At 36.6% G+C, this 25,121-nt stretch overlaps 1 protein-coding gene across 1 annotated transcript in view; it reads left to right on the top strand.

Moving 5' to 3' along the window:
• Window positions 1-25,121, top strand: part of LRRC4C (leucine rich repeat containing 4C) — a 463,927-nt gene that overhangs the window by 31,374 nt on the left and 407,432 nt on the right. The gene's annotated exons all lie outside the window — the stretch shown is intronic.

Raw genomic sequence — 25,121 nt, 5'->3', positions numbered from 1 at the left:
GAAAGCTAAGAACTTTGTGCAAAGTCTCCTCTTTGAGAGCAATAGAAGTTGGGCTCAAACCCAGTGCTCTTCTGTACTCTGTATATTGGATCCTTTAGCACAAAGTTTAAACAAAATGAGGCTGGGTTAATTAATTCAGGTAATTCTCTAAAGTACAGTTTTGGAATTGAAGTATGAATTACAATGGAAGGAAAAAACAGCTCCTTTATGTTCAGAAGCTTTCCAGAAGAACAAAGCTGGAATGTTGCTCACTCACCTTCCCCACTGATCTCTCTCACTCTGTCTTCCTTTATGGCCCAGGCAAAAGTCTTGTTGCTGTAGGCATGGAGTATATGTGAGGCAGCAGGCAGAAGGAAGGAACCTAAATTCATGTGGACTGGTCCTATGTTTGCTGTTGTGATTCTCTATAGAATTCTTTGTGTAGAATCTTAGCCTCATATCCACTGTTGTTATGGCTCATACATTCATTCAATTTTGGTTGCTTACATGGAACTGTGACCAAATAAAACTGTTTCCAATTGGGGAAGTTGATTTGATCATATAAATTTGAAGTTGAACTCTATAAAAATATAATTTTATTAAAATTTAAATTTTTATTTTAAAAAGTTCTGCATGAAAAAATGCTTAAAATTATAAGAAATCTATTTAAATAGTTGTTGAAATTTGTATTAGAATAAAGAAAGACCACTGGATTGGACCAATCTGTCATGGATTGGAAGCCATGACAGATAGGTTGTAGTTACTCTGTCACTAAATATCAGTATGGGCTTAGATCAAATTGCCCACACATCCCTAGCCTCATGATCTCTGAGAACCCAAGCCCTTGAACTAGACTGTTTGATTCAAACCCCAGCTCTCCATCTAAGCTTTGTGGCCTAGGGTCAAATCCTTAATTGCTCTGTGGTTCAGAATCATTATCTGAATAATAATTCATTTAATAATTATTGTCTGGAAAATAGAGTACCTATCTCATAAAGATTTTATGCAGGTTAATTGAGTTAATACACAAAAATCTCTCAGAATAAATAACACTGATTGAGAGTTATTAGGCACTCAGTAAATGCTAATAATTATCATTCTAAATTCATTCAACTAATTTATGCGCAGACGCTAAGCAAGGAGGAACTGGAGATAGTAAAAAAGAATAAGACAGGGTTCTCCCCTCATGAGGCTTATAGTTCACCAAAGAACATATAAACAAATACAGTCATAATCACATCCAATGTGAAGCAAACATTAATAAAAATGTGTCATGATACAGAAGTAATTTGGATAGGAAAGCGATTTGTCCCTAAGATTTTGTAACAGATTTCCACATCAGAAAAGCATTTAAGTTAATGATAGGTAGACAATGGGAAGATAGGCATTGGGTTAACAGTAAATGAACAGCAGGTGCAGAGTCATCTAGTATGAAGCTGCGTGATATGTCTAGACAACTAGAGGTACTTAATATTGCTGATGTAGTGGGGGTGGTGAATGATAAAGAAGGTTAGAGGTATAAACAAGGGCTAGATACAAATCAACTGTATGTTGTATTTGTACTTCCCTGATGACTAGAAATATTAAGGATCTTTCCACATACCTTTTGGCCATATATGTATTCCTTTGAATAGTGTCTATTCAAGCCCTTTGCCCATTTTTAATTAGATTATTTATTTATTTATTTTGTGTTATTGAGTTGTGAGAATGCCTTACATATTTCAAATTTTAACCCATTATCAGATATGTGGTTTGCAAATACATTCCTGTGTTCTGCCCCTTCTCTAGATTGTCTTTTATTTTGTTGACTGTTTTGTTTACTATGCAAAAGCTTGATAGTGTGAGGTAGTCTCCCTTGCCCAATTTGACTTGTGATGCTTTTGCTTTTTGTGTCAGATACAAGAAATCATTGCCAAAACCAACATCATGAAGTTTTCTCCCTATGTTTACTTTTAGGAGTTTCATTGTTTCTGTTCTTACATTTAAGTCTTTAATCCACTTTCTGTTGATGTTGCTTATAAGATTTTTGTGTATGAGATAAGGCATAAGATAACATTTTACTTTTATTCTTTTGTATGTAGCTATCGGTTTTCTCAACATTATTTGTTGAAGAGGTTATCTTTCCCGAATTATGTACCCTTGACAATGATCATGTGCCTGCATATGTGTACGCTTATACTGGGCTCCCCGTTCTGTTCCATTACTCCATCAATACGTTTTTATGCACTACTATTCCATTTTGATTATTGTAGTTTTTCAATATGTTTTGAAGTCAGGATGTGTGAGGTCTCTATCTTTCTTTTCTCAATCTTGTTTTGGCTATTCAGATTTCTGGTCATTCATACGAATTTTAGAATTTTTTTGTTTTTCTCTCTGCAAAAAAAAAGCTATTGAGATTTTCATAGTGATTACTTTAAATCTATAGAGTACTTTGGGTATCATGAACATTTGACATTACTGAGTTTATATGAACATGGAATATCTTTTAATTTATTTGTGTTCTTTCATTTAGTTCACCAAAGCTTTTAAAAAATTCAGTGTACTTTTTATTTTGTATTTTTGTTTAAGGGAAAACATCTATCAATCCCCAAAAGGTGAAAGTCACAGGACAAAATTATTACCTTTTTGGAAATCCATCATATTGAAAACTTCCTTAGATAATAAACTTTCAAATAATATTTACCTTTGCAAGAATTATTTTTGTTAAATATGTTGATTACCATAATATTTAAATTGAAATTTCAAGCACAGGTTTTATACTTACATGAATGTTTCTTTCTCCCATTTTCTACGTGTGAGTGTGTGTGTATATGTGTGTTTTTATAAATGAGCTATAACATACAAACTTGCATGAGTAGATTGTGCTTTGTGATGACCCAAGGTCAATACATAAGGATTCAAAGAGCTTTTAGTCAAGCATTATGTAGAACTTTTAGCACCTGCATTCAATAGGCAGAGACTTCTTACAATTTAAACTATTTTTGTCAAACTGTTGGATAGCATATGTGATTATATATATTTTCTATAATTTTAATATCTTCTTATAACAGCCCTTTTCCCTTTCAATCTCCAGTTTATTCTGAGCTGTCATAGCTTGGGAGTCTGCTAATCACTTGACTGAAATGCATGTCTAAATTACAAATAAATCAGTTCTCAGTGAGAGCTTGATGGCCTATTCTGTGCTATAAAGTGAATAAACTCAGTGAAGTCCCTTTATGCCATAAAAAAGTGTTTTTTTTTAAACTTTTTGCCATATTCTAGAGAATTGGGGTTGCCCCAAATCTCTATACACAATCCCTATCTGCTTTCAAGTCTGCAGTGACATTTAGCCACTCTCTGCTTTGTACACGAGTTTTGTTTTTTTTCATAAACTCTGTTAAGATCTGTATTGAATTTTCTATATTAGCACTCCAAGTTTGTGTCTGCACACCTTATATGTACTGTTGCTGGGAATTAAGCTCACTTGAATATTAAGACAGGAGCCAAAATAATCATAAGATGTGACTGAAGTGCAGGAAGCAAGTCTTGGCAGTAAGTAGTCCTTTTCTTGCCTGCTTTGGCATTTACTTACAAGCCCAGTTCAACTCACACATCAATCTTGAAATGGTCATTCCTTTGATAAGTATCAAAGTCATTGCTGGTATAATTTTTGGAGGAAAAATTATGCCTCAATGGTTTGATGTTACCATAACAGCATATTTGGTGTTCAAATAACTGCATCTGCATTGCTGCTAGTCATTGTCCTTGGACTCAGTTCCTCTTCCTTCTATTTTTTTTGTCATGTGCCTATGTTCCATTCCCTTTAGTCAGAATGGTTTTGGTGTCTCAGCTGCAACATCTCCCAATAGTGAGGAAGTGCTGTTTGTCTTTTGCTGTTGTCTTTTTAAGGTTTTCTTTTCTTTTTACCCTCTGTATAAATATCTCTTTCTGGGAAGATATAGTATGAAGGTGTGTCTCAACAAAGGCACATTCATGAATTTCTCAGAGGCATGTCCCAAATAATATCAAGAGTTATAATTAGAAACAGATATATGGTGAGGCTAATTAAAGTAATCTTCAAACTCCTTTCTTACAGTGTGCCTTCCCAGACCCAACACAGTATTGTGATTTTACATTATTTTACTTAGAGACCCCTGATTTGGAATAAACCATAATTATTACAAGATCCAGGTTTGGACTGTGTGGATGGACATTGCCATGAAGACTGTCGATGACATCTCTTTCTCTTTCCCTTTCCTCCTATATTTTAACTTGCCATTTCCTTAATTCTTCATTTTCTTTTTCTCCATCTCTTCTCATTTTCTGTCTTTTTTTCTTAACATCTTTCTTATATTTTTTTATTTCATGATAATTTAGAGCATTTTTCTTCTTTTTGTATTCCCATGGTTACCATCAGTGCATTTATTATTTGAGTAAAAATAGCCAACCCTCAGGAGACTAGCACTCATTTTCACTTTGTTCTTTTCTCATGAACACAATTTGCACACGTTGATTTCCACCCCTATCAAAGCTGCACAGAATACACATCTCCAACTGGGATTTCAAATGAGTTTCTCAAGAAAGAGACCACAATATTTGTACCTGTTAAAATATTTTGTGAGACCAGCAGGGTAAAAACAAATAAAGCTCTGTTAAAAGTTGTTGGAAGTTACTTCACTTGGTAGATATTCTTACCTTTCTTGATGTAAGGGAAAGACAACTTAGCCTTACGTTTTATCTTCCAACCTAGAATTGGCCACAGTACAAACAGATAATTTTTTAATTATTTGAACAAGATATATTCTCATACATGTATTCTTGACCATAAGAAAAAATGTCAGTGAAATTATAAATAGAATGTCAAGTAATTCGCAACACATCAAAAAGAAAATTTATGTACCTTTCTGTTAATTAGGACCATGATGAATTAGACCCAAATTTACACATGAATGAGTTTTGGGTGATATGTTAAATGACAAAATGATGATGATGATGATGACAATGCTGATAAAATGAAAACAGAGTTACTAGCGCAAAATAATTAGATGTGCCAACTGAGTGATTTCTGACTGTGACTGATCATCAGAAATAACCTAGCCATATTTTTAAATTTATTTTAATAGTAGTATATGGGCTTTACTCCAGATATACTGAGTTGGAACCTCTAGACATAGGACTTATACTTTAAAAAATGTCCAAAGGTAATTATGGTGACCAAGTAGGTTAAAGAATTACTAAAGGAGGGAATATAAATTGTGGGCCCTTAGAAGAAGAAGAAATAGCTTTAGGTTCACATGGCCACGAAGGAAGAATTATTTGTCCATGGAAAGATTGCTAGAACTTGATATCAACTATTAAGAAAGTAATTTTCAGCAAGAGAAAAGAAAAGAGTAAATTAACTTCTGAAGGCAAAAGTTAAAACCATCAGGGAATAGTAGAAGGACTAAATTGATAAGGAGTAATGACACTTGGTGAGAAACAGAAGATAAAGCTGGAGCATCAGATAAAGTCTAGATTGTGGAGGACCTTGAAGACAAGAAAGGGGAGAATGAAAGGTTTACTTAGTGGGACATCATTGCTTGTTTTAGAGTAGGGTGTACTGTCATGAAAGTATGATTTTAGAAAGATGTATCTGTAAGAGTGCAGAGGCTGGGTTGGAGAGACACTAATAGTGGAATAAAGTCTAATTAATAATAATAAAAATCTAAGTTGCATTTCTATATGACATAGTAACTGATTTTATTCATGACACTTTCATGACCTTTGCAAATGATTTTCTACATTATGCTGATATGCATAAAATTTTGATGATGTGTCCCTACAAATATAATCAAATCAAATATGATATTGCCCTACAATGAATATACCAAGAGAAGGTGTTTTGTTTGTTGCATTCAAATTTCTCATTTGTGAGTGATATAGACTACCAAAATTACAATAAAGTATCTGGTCCGATGTGGTTCTGTGGAATACAAAGAGATGGGTTATCTCTGATTTAGAAGTTTGATAAGGAAGATTGGTAGTGGAGCTATTGTTTTGTAAATTCTATGAGGTTAACTAATACAATGGTCCCCAACAGAGGCAGGCCAAAAGTCCTAGGGGTGTACAAGCATTTAGTGCAAAGAGTGAGAGATGCTATCTATGTGAATAATAGTCCTGCTAACAAATAGTTGATTACAAAAATGCCAGTATCATCAGAAACACTTAGTAATAAAGTGGTTTTGAATGTGGACTTGGAATGAAGTCAACCTGGCATTGAGTTCAAGGTCTACTATAATTTCCTGTGTGACTTTGGGCAACTGACTTAACTCTCTATACACCTCAGCAAATTCATTTGTTACTGGGAGCCAAAATATAATACTTATACATAGAGCTCTTGTGAGAAACTAACAAGATAATGTCTTTAAATTATTTGGCATAGTGCCTGGGATATGGAGAATAACTCTTAGTGGCCATTGAGTAGCTGTGAAGTCCCTAAGTTGAACTCACATTTTCCAGTATTCGTGGCTGTTCAGATTTCTTCCAAGCTGATTCTATTCTAAATAGCAAATTACAATAGATTCAGAGATAGAGCTTATGACATGCACTTTAGCTAATCACCTACCATTGTCTCCTTTGTGCTCAAAGAAAGGCATAGGCCACAGTAGGCAAAAAGATCCCTTTTATTGGTATTTCTTCCCTGAATCCTCATGTGTTCTTCTATCCTGATAAACTCAGCTTGCTTTTGTGGAAATTCTAAAGTAACTTTTATATCCAAATTCCACTCCTCATGTATTCATTCTTCCAACAACTATCTGTAGGATAACAACCATATGTTAAATGGTATCCCAGGCACCTTAGTGTAGCTGAGGATACGGCTTTGTAATAGACAGAATGAATGTCTTCACCTAGCATTCATTCTACTGGAGGAAGCAGACAATGCACACAATGCCCAGTAAATAAATATTGTGGGGTATTTTTAGAGAGGGTGAAAATGTGGTAAAAAGTGACACAGTGTACTTTGGTGAAGAATAACAAGATCGCTGTGGGGAAGCAAGGTATTCCGGAAGGCCTCTCTAAGAGGACATTTGTTTGAAAAGTTGAACAGCCAATGAAAATAAAAACGTTGGGGTGGAGATGGGAAAGTGTTCCAAGTAAAGGTCCTAAGTACTGAAAAGTCAAGAAACAAGAAAGAAAAAGAAAAGAGATGAGAAAAGAAAAAGCCAGCACTGCCATTAAACAATAGTATAGGGCAGAATCAGTAAGTAGGCAAGGTTGGAAGTATAGGCAGCAACTCACTGCAAAGCCTGGAGCTGATCCAATGTAAAGTAAGCTTTGCCATCTCCACTGAGCTCCCTCCTCAGCACGGCCCTGCTTACTTGCTGAGGGTGAGCAAACCTCCCATGTTTTAATATTACACTCAATATCTCTCCAGCACCCCAACCCCACAATCTGGAGCAGAGTGGACTGTAGAGTAATGGTTCTGCGGACATGTTATTGTGCCCATCTTTCCTTCGTGCTAGAACAGGCATCTTGGAACTCTCCCTGGACAAAGCAAAATCAGAGTTACATGAGAAGACATACCTCTAACAGAGATAAGACCTGTGTACAACTGAAAAAATTAATTAAAGAATCTAGTGTGTAATAAAAAAAAGCATATCAAGGTATAATAAAGTTCTTAAAAAAGATGTGTGGGATTAATCAGGACAAGCTGTCTAAATATTCGTTGAAAGAAACAGAGAATTTGGACTCACTTGATAATAGAATAGAATATTTCATGTTGGCCTTCCATAGTAATAACACAGATCATTTTGACCTTTGCTTTCTCACCTGGCACTTAACAGCCAACATGTTTTGAGTGCTTACTAGGCAGCATGCTAAATGCATTGACAGTGTCTGCATAACAGACCGCTTTGGGACACGTCTGCCCAAAGTGAGATGATTTAAGTGGTAGTTGAACAATATGTCACATTTACACGATGGAGTACTATGCAGCAGAAAAAAAAGAAAGAACTCCTACCCTTCATGACAGCATCGATGGGACTGGAGAGCATTAAGCGATGTGAAATAAGTCAGGCAGTGAAAAACAAATACCATATAATCTCACCTGTAAGTGGAACCTAATCAACAAAACAAACCAATGAACAACATAGAACCAGAAACTTGGAAATAAAGAACAAACTAACAGTGACCATAGGGGAGGGGAGTAATAGGGGAAAGAAGGGGAAGAGTAAGCAAAGGAACATGAATGAAGGACTCATGGGAACAGACAACTGGGAGGTTGACTGTGAGAGCAGGGCAAGACAGGATAGGGGTGAGCAATGGAGAAAAATGTAGGGCAACAGTAATTGAACAATAATAAAAAAACCAAATACACACATGCACACATACACCCCATGTTTTTCCATGAACCAAAAACCAAAAATATCTTTAAGTTTCTTCTGGTTTGGTGTAAGCTCTAATGTGATTGATTAGAAGAAATCTAGATAAGCACAAGTGCTTCTGAAATCTTTTTATTTATTTTTTGGCTCATGGGAAGAGAATAAAGGCAATGCTTTTGCTCTTTTAGTTGCAGCAAGATATATCCACTCAACATCACTAAAAATAACTAGACTTTCAAATGTCCTATGTGGCTTGTTTTCCCTTAGGGATAGTTTCTCAGCTACTTCAGAGGGAAATTTTTTAAAAGTACCTATGAGTGACAAATGATAATGGATTGCATTCTGAAACAGGCATCCAAGCACATAAAAAAGGCTTTCAAACTTTAATTGATCAAGCCTCACAGCAGTCATCTGGACTTCATGCTTGCTTATGGGCTTGGTGGTAATAAAGCCCTTTCATGGACAAAGATATTATGCAAACTGCTGGCAAATTTTCTTCCTGTTATTGGGCCCTCAGTGACTGCAATCTCTTTATATTATTGTATTATTATTGGACTGACTGCTAAGTCAATGTGTACAAAAGGCAGTCAGCCAGGGGACCAGTCAGAGTGAATGAACTTACCTGATTCAACTTTCCTGAAGCCGTGTCTACTAACTTACATTCTTCCCTTCTGTACAAGCCCTTGTCCTGCATGTTCTTTTGGTCAATAAGACTTCAATTGAACTTAAACCTGTAGCAGTGGATTTCTTTCTTCCTGCTGGATGGTCCTCAGATCACTTCTGCTATATATGTGACTGTATTTTATGCAAATTTAATATCTGGGTCTTAAAAATAAGGTTGGGTGGTAGAAGAATCAGGGTGGATCTATGGCAGGACAATGGAGATTATAGAACTGTGGAGTAACATTAGATAAAACTCCCAGGATATGGGTCTTAATTACTTTGCAGTCAGAGTGGAAAGATTGAACAAAGGATTTAGAGTCCAGTCAGATCTGGGTAGGAATCCAGCCACTTTTGCTGACCTGCATAATCTTAGATAAGTCAATTTACCTATCTGAAGCTTAGTTTCTTGACTAATACAATTGTAGATAATAGAAGATAAATTTAAGAACATAAAGTGCCAAGAAGAAGAAAGGCTTATTACCAAATGCTAATTATTCTGTGAATACCCTGGTCCAGTTGCAGAACTTCCCTAAATATAGTCAGAATAGAAATATGACTCCAGAGATTGTGCTTTTCCTGGGCATATATGTAGCAGTACAAATCTCAATCCACAAATATGACCAACAATATCATGTTTCTATTTTTTATTACATTTCTATTTGTTAAGAATAAAAGAACTATCTGATTTCTATACTTTTAAATAAATAACCTAATTTTGAATCTCATTCCTGTAGGAAGAGTAGATATATTGAACTTGAACATTCTTAGGAGCCACTCCCTAGGTTTTTGGCATGGGTTTTGGGGCTTTCTGTCATGTCAAGACATTGTCCCCTTCCTCGACAATCATGGTTTTATCACTTTTTTCCATGTCCATGATCCATTCAAGTTTGGTGGCTCTGTGCAGTTTCTGGGTGTCATTGGGAACACAGGTCTCTTTGGTGAGGATGGCATCTGTGTCTGGGGCTGTATGTACTCTGCAGACATCTCGCTAGCTCCCTGAATTGCTATAAAGGCTCTGAGCTCCACAGGCACTATTCCAGAACTACATTCTTCCTCAGCTTCTTTATGGCTACTCTGCTTCTGAGAAGAAATAACACCCTATACTTCCCTTCCACCTCTTCCAGAACCCCTCAGTATTTGTCTTAAATCTTGGATTACTGGGGAGGAAAAAGCAGCAAGACACATAGGTATTTCTGCCTTCTGTCTCTTGACAGATAGTAAAGTACAGAGTTAGCCATTTGAATAGGAGGAGAGAAAATGAAAAATCAGAGAAAAAAACCTCTGATATCTTTATATTTAAAAGCATGCTGACTTCCTTTATTATTAAAGTGTCATATAGATTATGCATCAAAGAATGTTTCTGTGGGTAGAGAAGGTCAAGGATTGTTTAAAGAAGAGGAAAAAGAAAAGAAGGACTACAAATGCAAAAATGTTGGGGACCAAAGGTGTGGGTTCAGATAAGAAACCCTGACATGTTCCTGATACTGGACTTGCCACTGGGCTTTCAGTTCCCTGCTTTGGGGTAATTCTAAGACCACCGTCCTCCTCTAAGAGTTGAAAAATCTCTGTTCAATACTTCTCTAATATTTTCATATTATGTTAAGCCTGTTTCTGAAACATCTGGGTAATACCCTATTGTTTGAATGCTTAGTGATCACCCTTTATTGATGAATTTCTAAAATAATACCTAATATTTGGTGAGATATTTATTCTTGGTTTAGGTTAGTAAACACATTGCTCTCTTTCTCAAACACTGTAAATGAAATTTTCTGGGGCCTGGAGTTCAATCCATCACTGTGATCCTAGAGAAAAAAATAGAAACAGATTAAGCATGGCTAATTAAAAAAGAATAAATAAATTCTGATAAATCCATATGGTAGAAAACTATACAACCATTAAAATTCACTATGTAGAAGAATAAAGTTAAATCTATTATAATCCTTCTTTGTTATATATATCTATATTGTATATATGTGTATTACAACTAAATATTTTATAACACTCAGCTGAGTGTTAAAGAATTTTCTTTCTTTTTTCTTATCTTTTACTCCCCAGTGTGCCTATAAAATATGAATTAATATTAGAAAATGAGAGAAACATTGCATGTCATTGTGATAATTGCTCAATACATGTTTAGATGACTATAGCCACCAGAAGTTGTCCTGAATCAGGGATGTCAGTCACAGTGTGAAAAACCTATGTGCATATCTCAGGTTTGTTAAATACCAGAAGTGTGATCTCAGCTAAGGTATTTAACCTCTTTTTATCCTAAAAAAAAAAATGAAGAGATTACTTTCCACCTTGCATTTTGAAGATTAAATAAGAGGAAACACATAAAATGCATGTATATAATCAATCACCTAATAGTTCAGCCATAAACATTTTTAATCTGTTCTTCCACTTCATTGTTAATTAGGGAGATTGCACAGAGCAGTAGCAGGAACACTGAGTCTCCAATCACAGAAACCTGAAAACAAATTAAAGCTTTGCAAATATTTGGCATGCCCTAGGACCAGGTCACTAGCATCTCTGGGCTCTTGTTTTCTCATCTATAAAATGAGGATAATAACTCTAGCTCCTCGTAGGGAGTCCTGAGGATTATATAAGATGATGTGCACAGAGAACCCAACATAATACAGGACTGAGCATGTAGTAAGGGGTCAATAAATATTAGTTCCTTCTATCTTTCCTGGCCAATTAAGAAGCTAACATTTAAGTGAAGAATGGTTAGTCTTCTACAGGGACTGCGAGGATAAATGAGCTCATAGGGTGAGGGAGGGGTAAGTTATGATGTTGCAGGTGACATATTTGAGCTCCCAGAGCTTCAGCCACATGGTTACTGAGTTTGTGCATTGCAACAAACGTGATCTACATGTTTCAAAAGCGATGACTTTTTCTTCTAAAATTGTCTTTTCTTGCTTTATTTTAGTCACATTTAAATTATTTTAAAGTTTTAAATAACTCTAGAGGATATTGCAGGATTTTCATTTAAATTAAATGGAAGTATATGCTTTAAAACATGTGAAAAAAGCTGAGTTTTTGATTTTTGTATTCAGGGAGGAGAAATTTTAGAAGACAGAAGACATCCCTAAGCAATTTTTAGTACTCTATCTATAGGAAACACCTGTTCAGGAAAGTCTTTCAATATCATAGCTGACTCTCATCTTGCAGATGGGGAAACTGAGGCACAGAATAGGTCACCGTTTTATCCAGAGACAACTGAATGGGAGAACTAAAATCCAGACTGTCTGGGTAGCAGGATTTTCTCATCACTGCACATCTCTGTCTCTGTGCTTTTCTCTCTGTTTGTCTGCTGTTCATTTGACATATATAAATATATCTTTACATGTATACTCACACTAGATACAGATGTGATAGAGGTTAGCTTGTACATATAATTAATGATTTGTGTCCGATGAGACCCCTTGAGCATATGTGCAAGCATGCGAGAGTATGTAAGGTACAGAGAGAGAAAAACAAACTCTCCCGTCCATGAGAGGTTATTAGTTCACACCTTCTCTTCAGAACTGTTTAAGCCAAGGTGGTAGCTTTGAAAACTGTACATTTTTATTCCTGGTCATGTAATTATCCCCATGTCCGACCCTCTAAAACAAGCTCTTCCTTTGTTTGACAGATTTGCATAGTGTCTCTGTGGCTTCCCTCTGCTCCTGTCCTGAACGTGCAGACTGTGAATAATAAAGCCTGAGAGGCTGGGCTGGCTTGCAGTTGCCAGTTGAAAAATTGTCATTTGTATTGATTAGTAAATTCCCCTTCTTCCCTGGCCTATCACAAAGCTCCACTGGAGTCAAGAGTTTCTGCTATATTATTCCAAGGGCACTCTTGAAAGAGAGAATGTGTTTTCAGTAAGATTAAGCCCTCCGTCTCAAAGAAGAGGAAGCATATCCTAAAGCGTTGCCTAAAATAGTCAGCATTCTCTCAACCAGAGAGAAGACAGGCCTCGCAGAGCCAGATTGTTTTCTTCATAGGTTACAGGACTGCTGTTTGCCTTTCTCTGGATCAGCCATAGAAGCTATCTTCAGTCTCCCAGAGAGAGACAGAGGCTAATGGGCCTAATGCACTGGGAGGAAAGAGACAGTTGGAATTACAAAACCCGGGTGTTCGTCCCCCGTCTGCTATTTATTGGAAGTGATTTGAGAAAAGTTACTGAAACTTCCTTTGTAGATTTGTTGTGTGTAAAAAGGCAGGGCTTCCTAATATGGTGTGGAAAGGACCCAGAGTAGCCCTGATTCCTCCTCCCACAGGTCTTTTGCCCACAGGTTTTGCTTTCCTTGGAATGTGCAATGGTCCCCGAAGTGTGTTTCCCAGACCGGAAGTGTAAGGGACACTGAGAATACGGAACTGTGTGACTTAGGCACATTCTCAGATCTATCACAGCTGTACCCATTAGCAGCTGGGACCGGGGCTCAGCAGTCTCATCTTTTAGTCACCCCCCCAGGTGTCTCCATGGGAACAAAGCGGGAAACACTGCCCTGGTAACTCCAGTTTATTCCTTCCTGGAGAAAACCTTCTCTGCCCTCTCCCACCAGATCAAACGTGCCCTTCATAGGTCAGTTGCCATTTACAATTAATTGTGTGAGTATTTAATTGCTCCATAAAACCAGGCAATGCCTATGTTGGTTCCTCGCTGTACCCCCATGCAGCAAGGCACCTGCCACATAGTAGGCACACAATAAACATCTGTCATTTAGATGAAAGTTAATAGCCTTGAACAAATTATTGAAACTTGCTGAGATTCAATTTACTTCTTTTTAAAATGGGCACAATAAAACATACCTTGGGAGATGGTGAGCTAAGAAATTATAAATTTAAATCTCAGTCAAAAATCCAATGTCTTGAATTTTTAAATTTTCTCTCTCTCTCTCTCTCTCTCTATATATATATATATATATATATATATATATATACACACACACACATGCATTTGTACACTTATGTGTAAATATACATGTATATATTTTTTACTTTTACTGGAAACCCTATTTTGCTTCTGGGTATCAGATTTAGTTTGAGTCTTCCTTGTGTTTTCCTTTCAACACTGGGCTGAACCACTGTTCTACTAATATATATTACAAAGAGCCTTGGTGACTCAGAATGCATGTGGAAGGTAGATAATCCTCCAAATTTAGGACACTCAGGGACCTGGTGAAATGCTCATATTCTCAACCCATGTTATAGCCCTAAGAAATCTGGCTCTGTGCTTTTCTGTGATTTCTTTGTTAAAAATCTGTCTGCAAAGGTCATATAATGCTATCTGCCTCTTCTCAGTTGTCCCAATTTGTCCTGAGGTCTCTCCTGCACCTCGTGGCACTGCCAGGATATCAGCCAACCTCTGCTCTACAACCCTGGAGCCTCGCTACTCCCATCCCCCATCACTCATATCCTTTCAGCCCACAGGAATCTCTTCTTCACTGCAGGCTAATCTTTCTTCTTCCATGTTTTAGCCTAATGCCTCTGAATTCTCTTCCCTTTACGTTTGGCCAGTGCATTTTCTAACAATATTTTCCTCCATTTTGGGACTTAAGCTTTTTGAAACAGAAGCCTGGAAAATGAGAACATGTTTCTATTTTTTTTACCCTGCTTTCATCACCTACCTAAGACAGTCAGTTCACTGGTTTCTACCTGAGGTGGGAAAAATACTGCCATCAAAATAAAGTAATAGGATTTCATACCTGTGTTTCTCCCATGAGGACAACTTCATCCTCCTGATGACATTTAGTAATCTCTGGAGACATTTTCACTATCACCACTTAGGGGTATGGTCCCTTGGCTTCTGCCAAGTGGAGGTCAGTGATGTTGTCAAACATCATACCACGCACAAGACTGCCATCACCACAGAGAGTTACCAGGTCCAAAGTTTCAACAGAGTCAGGGCCAGGTTCAAAAACCCTGCTCCACACAAAGCTACACAGTAAGTCGTGTGACCAGTGGCACAAAGCTGGTGTTTAATCAGCGATTTTTGACTTTAAGTCTTGGTCTCTCCCTCACTGACATCCCTACAACCTCAGCATGATGGAGAGACTCTGGAAGCTTTGTTCTGTCACAGGCTGTAGCACAAAGCACAAGTCCTAGCCTTCAGCCACACTCGTAGTGAGCAGATCTACATGTCACCTGTTTAAGTTGTTTTTCTGCCCTAAAAGCCACACAATTTATTACTTTTATTTGTCCCCATTGCACATTAATTTGTTAGAAAAAGTAAGACTAAAGTCTGACTTGACACCAATGTATTCAGGATTACATGAAAAGGGAGAAGTTCATATACTACAAGGATAGAATATGATGCCATTGGCTAGACAGCTGAGCACAGAGTGCGAGAGAAGCAGGGCAGCGGAGAAGACTGAATAGCAGGTGGAAATGCAAGGGGCAAGGGCACAGTGAGGTTTAGTTAGTGAGATGTTGCTGAGTTAAGGTAGGTAGGAATTTTCAATGAGGAAAATGAGGAGTGGAATATGTCAGGCAAAGGGGATATATCAAGGTGTGCCCAAGGCACAGAGATGAGAAAGATGGTTAAAGTTGGCGGGGCAGGCCACAACATTTGTTGAAGTCAAGGCAAAATAAAACACAGAGCCTCTTATTTGAATAGCAGGAAAGGGTTACCATGAACATATTAAAAGGTAAATGGTTTCTTCTTTCTTCTCCAGTCTCTCTCTTTTGACCTTTCCTAGTATTTTGTATTTGCTATTCATCACTACAGTAATTATGGTATAAGTTAGAGTTGAATGGGTAAAATTAAAGGACGAGTAAGAGGAACTAGGTGATTTAAGTTGTCTGGGATGAAGTTGTTTGGCACAGGTAAGAACCCTTGTGGCAGAGGGTCATGGGGCGGGTGTTCGGAAGGAGAAGATATAAAACTGAACCAGGGGAGAAGTAAGCACCAGAAAAAAGGTTGCTAAACAATATTTTAAAATACCTTTAGGCATCGGGTTAAGCATGCCTGTGAATGAAATTGATGATTTTTTTAAGTAAAATAGTTTAAGTATAGCAAAAGTCATTGTTTAGTGCTATCTGTTGCTAGCAACACATATATAGCAACTAATGTACTAATAATCTGATATTATAATGTTGCAATTGTAAAATCATTAAAATCATTTTGAAAGTAGAAAAGAATTTTAAAACCTTGTATTAAAATATTATTTTACATATTTCCTCTTAGTATATATAGATCAGAAGTAATATTTTTGTGCAATAGAAACATCATTATACATGACCCCCTTTTTAAATTTAATATTACCTATAAATATTTTCTGTCTAGCTGCCTGGTCTTAATCTTCATTTTTATGGCTTATATAAGTCATAGAAGAAAAGGGTTGTTATTTTTATTAGACTCCTCACTGTGCGATAACTGGGTTTTTTTCCTTGGTATTCCTGAATATATGTACAATTTCAGGAAACGTCAATATTTTGCACATATAATTTTAACCTTCTTGCTGATATTTAGCACCATGTTACAGTCATTTTTGCTTCAGAGCTAGTTGGGTAACACACCATACTTAAAACTTAAAAGCAAAACATAATTAACATACATTATTGTCAATAAAATTAAAGCATAACAAAACAAACAAATAAAATTATAAGCTCCAACCCTGCTAAAAACATGTTAGATTTAAAATATAAAGAAAATGAACTCAGCTGATAGCTAGTATTTGAAGACAAATGCATTAATGAAAATCATCAATATTACTAGAAACATTTCAAATGAAATAGCATGGTGCAATGCCTGGAAGGTGTTTTAATCATCAAATTTACAAAAAATAACTCCAGTGTCATAGAAAATAAATTACCACAATTTACCCTGAGTTATAGTTCACTGGTGCTTCCAGAGTTGAACACACTAATACTTGATGGGGCAATTTTCTCTTAGTGTAATTAGCCAGTTTGGACTTGTTAAAGCACATTTGCCATGCCCCAAACATTAGGGTTTCAGAGAAGAGATCAAAAAGGATGGAAAGGAATGAAAACTACAAGACCAGGCTTGATGCATGAAGGAGGTAAACAATTTAGGGAAAAATACCAATACTGCTTGCTTCCACAATTACTCACTAAAACAGATGTCTTTTAGTACAAGGTCATGTTTAAGTAGCAATAATGCATCTGAAATAGTTCATTTAACAAAAAGAAGCAATATTATTGAGTCCAAGCCAACTATCAAAACTCATTTAACTACTTCAGAACAAAATATTGAGAGGCAAGAGTTTAAAGTGGAAGTCCATTTATCTAATTCTTCATCAAAGGAAAGTCCTGTGTATTCAAGCTGCGACTTTTTTATTGGACTCCTACTGATGTCATACACTTCATCAGAAGCATTTTCTTTGAAGGACTAAGCTATTCAAGATTGGGAAATTGAGATTTGGCTTTTAATGGGGAATTTACATTTGTGTTTCATTGTGTAGATGAAACGTGTCATCAAGTTATTGTATGAAGAAAGTTTGTGTGTGTATTTATTTTTGGTTATGTATACTTATTACACAAATGGATAAGATAAAGTGTATTGATTATTTATTTTAAGGATGGAAAACTTCAGGTAATGAATGCACGTATTTCATTTTCGGAGGGCAGCTGGTAAAATTCAGTGGGCTGCAATAACTTTAATAATGATTTTCTATATCCCTTTCCCCTTTGTCCTTGAAAAATGGAAACGCAGTAATATAAATGTGGTGGTAGTAACTTTAAGGAACAATTAGAATTTTCTTGTTTAATAAGTGAACACTGAAAACTTTAGGAACATCATCCACGAATAAAGAAGACATTATTCCAAGCTCAGATGCGTTGCCAGATTTCTACCTAAGTTTTCTAGTGTTTTGTTCCAAGGTTTGTCATGATCCTAAGAACATTTAGATAATTATAATTATATAAACATTTACATAATTATTATTTAATTTTATCCTTAGGGGAAAAACAATTGATTTGGGTCAAAATATTAAATCTGAAATGCAGTTTCTGTTTATACTCTTTTGCAGGCAACTCCAAAGCTAGAAAACAGCATATTTTTTGCTTAGAAGAGCTAGGTCTTAGCAAACCTTTCTTTTTCTTTTTCTCCAGCTTTGGTGGGATATATTTGACATAAACATAAAGTTTAAGGGGTACCATAGTTGTTGTGATAGCGTATATTGCAGAATGATTACCACCATAGTGTTAGCTGACAACTTTATCACATCATATAATTACCATTTTTTATTTGTGATGAGAACATTTAAGATTTATTTTCTTAGCAACTTTCAAATTAGCAGTTGCTAATCTATACAGCTGTTCTATCCTCAGGGTCATTGTATTAAAAACCTGAGGCTTGGCTTACTTCTTTTATTTCTCCAATTAAAACAGTGGATAAATTTCCAGGGTCATATTTATTTGGTCATTTGTTTAACTGCTCAGAGGCAGGAAAATAAACATAAATTGGAAAAAATGAAATAAAATTAGGGAAACTATAATTTTTCCTCCATGTTTGCTCTTTTTATGTGATTTATCAGGTTAACTTTATATGCAGAAAAATGTGCCCATTAATTAAAGGGAAGGGAAATGCAACCACATTTTACAGTTCACCCACCTGCATTATCCAATCCCCTGCTTGTGTGAAGGTTTTCCATCTACTGTTTATCAGAGTCGTGTAGCTTAAAAATACTTGTTTATTACCAGAAATATGTCATTCTCATGATTACTATTGTTTGCCACTGATGAAAAAGTTCTGTCTTCTGAATAAGAACTCTCAGCATGTTTTACTCAGCCTTAGGTCTTGCAAGAAACCAAATTTTTCATTTTTTAAACAAAATCCAGTTAGCATGAATTAAATTCACAGAACCAGTTAATAGTAAACTTCAGGTGAGAATTCAAATATTTCCTCATCTAGTTATATGCTGTTTCTAATGCCCAAATTCTTCTTCTGGTGAGATGACTTCGGAGCCCTGCTATTGTACAAATAGAGTGATGGGCACATCTTGGCTTGCCTGGGACTTCACTAATTTTAGCACTGAAAGCAAATCTCAGTTCCCAGGAAATCCCTTAGTCCCAGGGAAACCTGGATGGCTGGTCACACCATGACATACACATCATCTTCTTGCTCTCTCTTGCTTACGCATACACTGGTCGGCTGGAGACCTGAGATTTCTGTAAGCTGTATTGTATTTGCTTTTTCTCATATCCTGTGCTAAAAAGGGCTGACTGTATGGCCCTGAAATATGGACAAAGGGGGCATCTTCCTTGGGCTCATCCTTTGGAGGAGACTGCTGTGACCCTCCTGATTAGTGATTAGTCTTGCAGCCATCCGGGTGTGCCCACACAGAGATCATGCCCCCGTTCCACACAACTCCAGGTACCAGACACCTTGGAGATCACCTTCTGAGGTGTGCACAGACCACTTCACCACCATGTGAGCACACCCACTGTCAAGGTGGCCAAGGGAAGCTATTGTAATACCTGGTGACGAGCATGTGGAAGTATCTTGAATGAGTGAGGCCAAGTGTCTTCATGTGCACACATCACCCAGTGATGTGGGAAGGGGCTCAGGTGAAATGAAAGGGGAGGGTGAAGCCAGGAATTGGAGCCACAGCTTCACCCTGCACTATCCTAAGTTCCTACCCTGACTTCTAAGGCTTTAGAGAATTCTAAAATCTAAACCTGGCCTTCTAGATTAATATGAAGGGGCATATGCCAAGATGGGAGGCTTCATATGTTATACTCTACTGTTGTTTAGCTTGATTTATAATTTAAGAATATCCATATGGTGTTTGAGTTTGCATTTGTACACTAGTCTCAGGCTCTGCAACCCTTAGGAGAGGGCCTGCTGGCTGCCTTCCTTGGGCCAGGTGTGTGCCTGGTATCACCCCTAGAACCATGAAGAAATGCTGGCTCTCTAAGCAACAATCAGATAAACTGCCGATGCATGCATACTCATTATGCCTGCTCTTTATATCAAGCTTTCAGGGTCCATTTTGTACTCCTTTGGAGCCCAACTCCATTATCCCAGCTTGCCAATAGCTTCAAACAATTGGAGTCATCAGGAGATTTGGTCGGCTCTCAGGTTAACTCTGTTATTGAAAGTAAATAAAAAGTCTCTCCCCAAGACAGGTAAAAATGGAGGGGGTCGTCACTGTGGGATGGATGCAGCAGCACTGGGGATGCAGCACTTATCTGGGGAGAATGATTTTTTTCTGACATAGTTCAAGGGCAAAAGCTATATATTTTAAATATATTTTATGTTTTATATCATACTTGTTTCTCTCTCACACACAAACACACATATACACATACTCTCACTTTTCAACTGTGCACATTTCTGCTTCACTAAATTACTGAGCTACTTTAACATAGCAGCTGAATTTCAGACAGGGGAGCACTAAAAACCTAACAAATAGCAGTAGCCACTCTTCACTGAGCGTTAAAAAGAGCTATTAACTTTGAGCTAAATTGTTTGTATCCATCATCACAGTTAAGTCTTACAACAGCATGACTGATGTCTCTGTGGTTCCATTCTATAACTGAGAAGACTGAGGCATAAGTGTGTATCTTACCCAAGTAACATCATTAATATGTAGCAATTTGTGCTCTGTCCGACCATTAGTTAATTAATTCATCCAGGAAATATTGGTTGCCTACCATTCATTGGCTTGTGCCAGGTTCTCTAATGTAAACGAACAACAAAAACAGTTTTTATGAAACTTACTGTCACCTGGAAGGCTTAGAATTTAGGGGGGAATCAGAAGAGGAGCACCAAACTCAATGTTGGGTGAACCAAATATCTGAAAAGTTTTCTGTGTAGAATCAAAGCTGGAGGTGAGTCTCACAGAAGAAATGGGTGGTCTTGAAGACTGGTGAAGTGAGGACAGATGTGTCAGATGAAGGGAACAGTGCATGCAAAGTCATGGAAGCATGGATATTCTAGAAAGGGATTTCTAGAGAATGGGAATTGCTTTCCTGTGGTCAGAGGGGCTATGGAGTAAGGGCAGATGATGGCAGAGCATTTAAGAGAAGATGAGAATATAAAGAAACATCCCCCTGATCTTAAATATACCAGTGGATTCTGGTCTTTGTAGGTTCATAGATATAGAGAGCATCACCTCAGGAAGAACTCTTGAAAGCTTTCTATTCTCTATAATATCTTGAAGATGAAGAACTGAAACCTGGATATGCTCATAGTTAAGTGACTTGCTCAGTCTCAGAACTAAAAAAAAAAACACACAACTAGTAGCTATTTCCTATTGCTATTCTTTTTGAATCCTCAATCCTGATGCTCAAGGATCTAATAGTAACCCATGATGCTATTGTTTTATTTTCCTTTAACTGACCTAACAAACACATTCAAATATGATTTAATGAATATTCTCTCATTGCAGACGGGATATTAGTGAACATATTTTTGTAGAAGACCAAATAAATGTGGATAGACTGGGATGGAGGCAGTTATTCATTTGCAAAAAGATGTATAACCATTTCATTTTCAATAGTCATCTCACTTTTTGAATGTAAATACTTTCATAATGGCAACTGTTATTTGCATGTAGAGTGTGTTTTTTGGAAGGTGATCAAACTCATGTTAAAGTTGAGATCTCTCAGATTTTCTCACTCTGTATCATTCCCATCTCAATAAGTCTGGTCTCAATTTTAGGACCAATCCTAACTCTATGTGGAAGGAATCGGGTGTCAGCATTTTAGATGGGCATCCCAATTTAAATAGGCAGGATTTCGTCTTATTCCCTAAACTGGGGCCCTGCCTTCTATTCTGATAGGGCCCTCATAGTATTACCTGACTCTGCCTTTCTTTTTCTTGTGTTCTCCATGTGTTAAGCTCTAAACTTCAGCCTGTAACTGAACTCCATTTTTTTAAGTCTATGATATTGTTGTTTTAGCCACCTTTTTGTATGTCTAAGCACATACACTCATGGATGAGCCCTTTCCACCTTTTGGGACATAATAGAATTCTCCACTAAATACCTGTGATGTGCACCAACATACTAAGCTATCATCTACTCTTACTCTTTCTCTCAGATTGCATTCATCTGGATGAGCAGGGATGAACTCTGGCACCTTTAAATTACTGTCTCTGAAAAAGTATTTATATTTCCCATTATAACTTAACTGCTTTATGCATGCCTTATGTTGAGTCAGGTAGCATTCTTTTTATAATGTAGGTCATGGTAGTCCTTTGTTAAAGATTGAAATGATGGAGTGATAGAGAGTAAAAAAAAAGACCAAGGAGACTGTGTGATGAGACTCCTTCAGTGGGAAATACAATTCCAGGCAGTAGAAGTCAAGGGAAGCCCACGTTTTGGTGAAGTAGTCAGTTGTATCTGGGGAAAATTCATTTATATGAGGGACACAATGAACATTGCTCTAGAGATAGTGTTTTGGGTTTTATTGCCAAGTGATTTGGAAAACCTGGTAAACTCCCCTTTTATTCTTAAAATTGGGCTTCTGTATTTGTCCAGCTCTCACTCTTCATAAAGAAAAGTTGCCAAAAAAACCCTGAAGCCCGTGTTGTGGGAAAATGTTCTAAGCCACAGGAAATATTCAAAGATCTGTAATTGTCAGAAAGAAAAGATGGGAAGACAATAGAATGGAAAATTTAGGATTAGATATTGTTTTATTTAGAAAGAGCCTCTGAACTATTTCTGATTTTAAATAAAGCAGGACTGGATACAAAGAAATCATTCGGTTGGGTGTCAAGAGCCCTGTGTTCCAGGCACATTTCTCATTATAACTGGTTCTAAAAGGTGCCCTTGACCAAATCAGCTGAGGTATCTCTCCTAGCTAGATATTAAAGGGAATTAAGAGTTTTATTTTTATAGTTCTATTTACCCTGGAAATTCTGTTCTGTGAGGGAACATAAGTATTCTCTATGAACACTATTAGTCAACATTGCCTGTCATGATATGCACAAAGACAATATGCCTAAAATATTTTTTAAAACAGTTTGTGGTATTGAACATTAGAATGCATTTTAGTTTTTACTTTTGTAATTCAAGCATATGCAACTCAGTGTAGTACAAACATTAGTTGAAGCATAACCATTTTCTCACTGAAAGCCTTCTTCCATTCCCACCTTCCTATAGTCTTTTTTTCTGCCCAGCAGCTAGGATGATCTTCCCAAAGCCTAAGTAAGATGATTATATTCTATTCTTTGATACTGTCCTCCTTGGGTCCCTCCTGGGACAACATCCAAGCATCTTGTTGTGGCCTCTATAGTCATCTCTACAAACCAGGCTCTGCCACCCACTCTGATCTTGCTGCCTACCACGTGTTACCTCTCCACTACATTCAAACCACAAGAGCCTCTTCCAACCCTTCAGATGCCTCTTATCTGCATAATCCTAAACCATCCCTTATTTAGGATTGTTGCACATGCTGGTTTTCATGCCTTGGATTTCTTCTCTGAGATGCCAGCATCACTGGTTCCTCTACATCATTCAGGTCTCAGCTGCATCTCTTTGCAAAGACCTTCTCCAACCACCCCAGCTAACATACTGCCCATTGCTGAGTCCTCTTTAATTTGATTCCTCATTTCATTTCTACAAATCATCCATTTCTACCTCATATTTTTGGCTTGATCATAACTATTTGTTTTCTCTCATCAGAATGTGGGCCCCATGCTGGCAGAAACTTGATCTTGTTCACTGAGGTATATCTTGTGTTTAAGGTAATGTTCTGCACGTGGTTGTCATCCCCAGAATATTCATTAAATGAATGGATATGTTTCCTTGGAAGGGAATCCAGCTCTAGTCATCTAGACCAGATCCTGTATATGCTGTTTATAGAAGCCATAATTAAATACCTTATCTTGTATCACCAACACAATTTTGATCCAATCTAGTTATATATTCGTGAGGCTACTTAGGTACAAAAGACAGAAACTTAGAGACACTATTTACATACTGGACATCATGATATATATAGTTTTGTAATAGTGAAAGGGGTATCAAAATAAAACTCTATAGAACGTCATATATTAATACATTTATAGATTTTTTGTCTTTCAAAAACAATTCTCGAATCTATCCCTTCTTAATTTCTTTATTTTGTGTTTAATAAATCAGAGATTTTAGTGCATGCTGCTCTTTTCTTGTATATTCAATATTTACAATGGCTTATGATACATCAAATAATCCACTTAAATATTTAGGATCTTAGAAGGCAAAAGGGATAAGGGTGTCTTCAGAGCAGACATTATAAAAAAAATCAGATTCCAAAGAGATATGGTGTAAAAGAAAATAAATACATAACATATATTGAGACACTGTGATGGAATTAACAGTACCTCTGTATTCTGAATGAACATGTAATTTCTCCCAAACAGAATACTTGTTAGGGACTTTCTTTACTCTTTACATGGTCATTGCATTACAGCTGTACAAATACAAGATATGAACTCTTCAGGTAGAGTGACATATACAACCCCTTTCCTTACCTAGAAGTACAACCGGCCTGACATTATAGTACACCTGTACCACCGGTGGCAGCAGCATCACTTTGGCCATCATTGGCTGCCTAGCTCAGTGAAAGTCTCCCATGTCAAACAGGCTTTGAGCTGGGCACTGTTAGGTCTTCCAGCCACAGAATTCTAGCCTTTTCTGCCATACCAAGTTTGGTCTCATCTAATTTTTATTTGCCGGTATTGATTTTCCCTCAATATTCAAGTGGCATTTATTTAATCCCAAACTTAGAGAATTTCAAAGATGCATAGAAAATAATTCATGTCTGATCACACCACTCAGATATTGTACTATTTTGATACATGTTTTTCTAGTACTCATATGTATGGCTATATGTGTATATATTTACTTAGAGTGTATATATATACATGTGTATATGTCTGTGTACATATTGTAGTAATAAATACAATATGTCCATCTTATATATGAACACATTCTATATCAGTAATGTTCAAATTAATGCATTATTTACATACACATAGTTTATAAAATATCATATTTTACAAACTATGGTAACTAATCTAATTTGATTTTACTCTGAACATTTTCTATGTCTATAAATATTCCCAAAAACATGAATTTCGTGATTTTTCAGTATTCAACTGTGTAATTATATCATTTATTTTTGTCTCATTTATAGCTTATTTTATAAAATATTATGAATACTTGACTTTTAGAAAGTCCCGTTAGTGCATGTAGATAAAAG

This window comes from Artibeus jamaicensis, unplaced genomic scaffold, assembly GCF_021234435.1.
Source record: "Artibeus jamaicensis isolate MK-2021 breed Jamaican fruit bat unplaced genomic scaffold, CSHL_Jam_final contig_797, whole genome shotgun sequence".
Classification (NCBI taxonomy): domain Eukaryota; kingdom Metazoa; phylum Chordata; class Mammalia; order Chiroptera; family Phyllostomidae; genus Artibeus; species Artibeus jamaicensis.
Note: the sequence above shows the minus strand (reverse complement) of the source record. Positions and strands in the feature narration are given on the sequence as shown.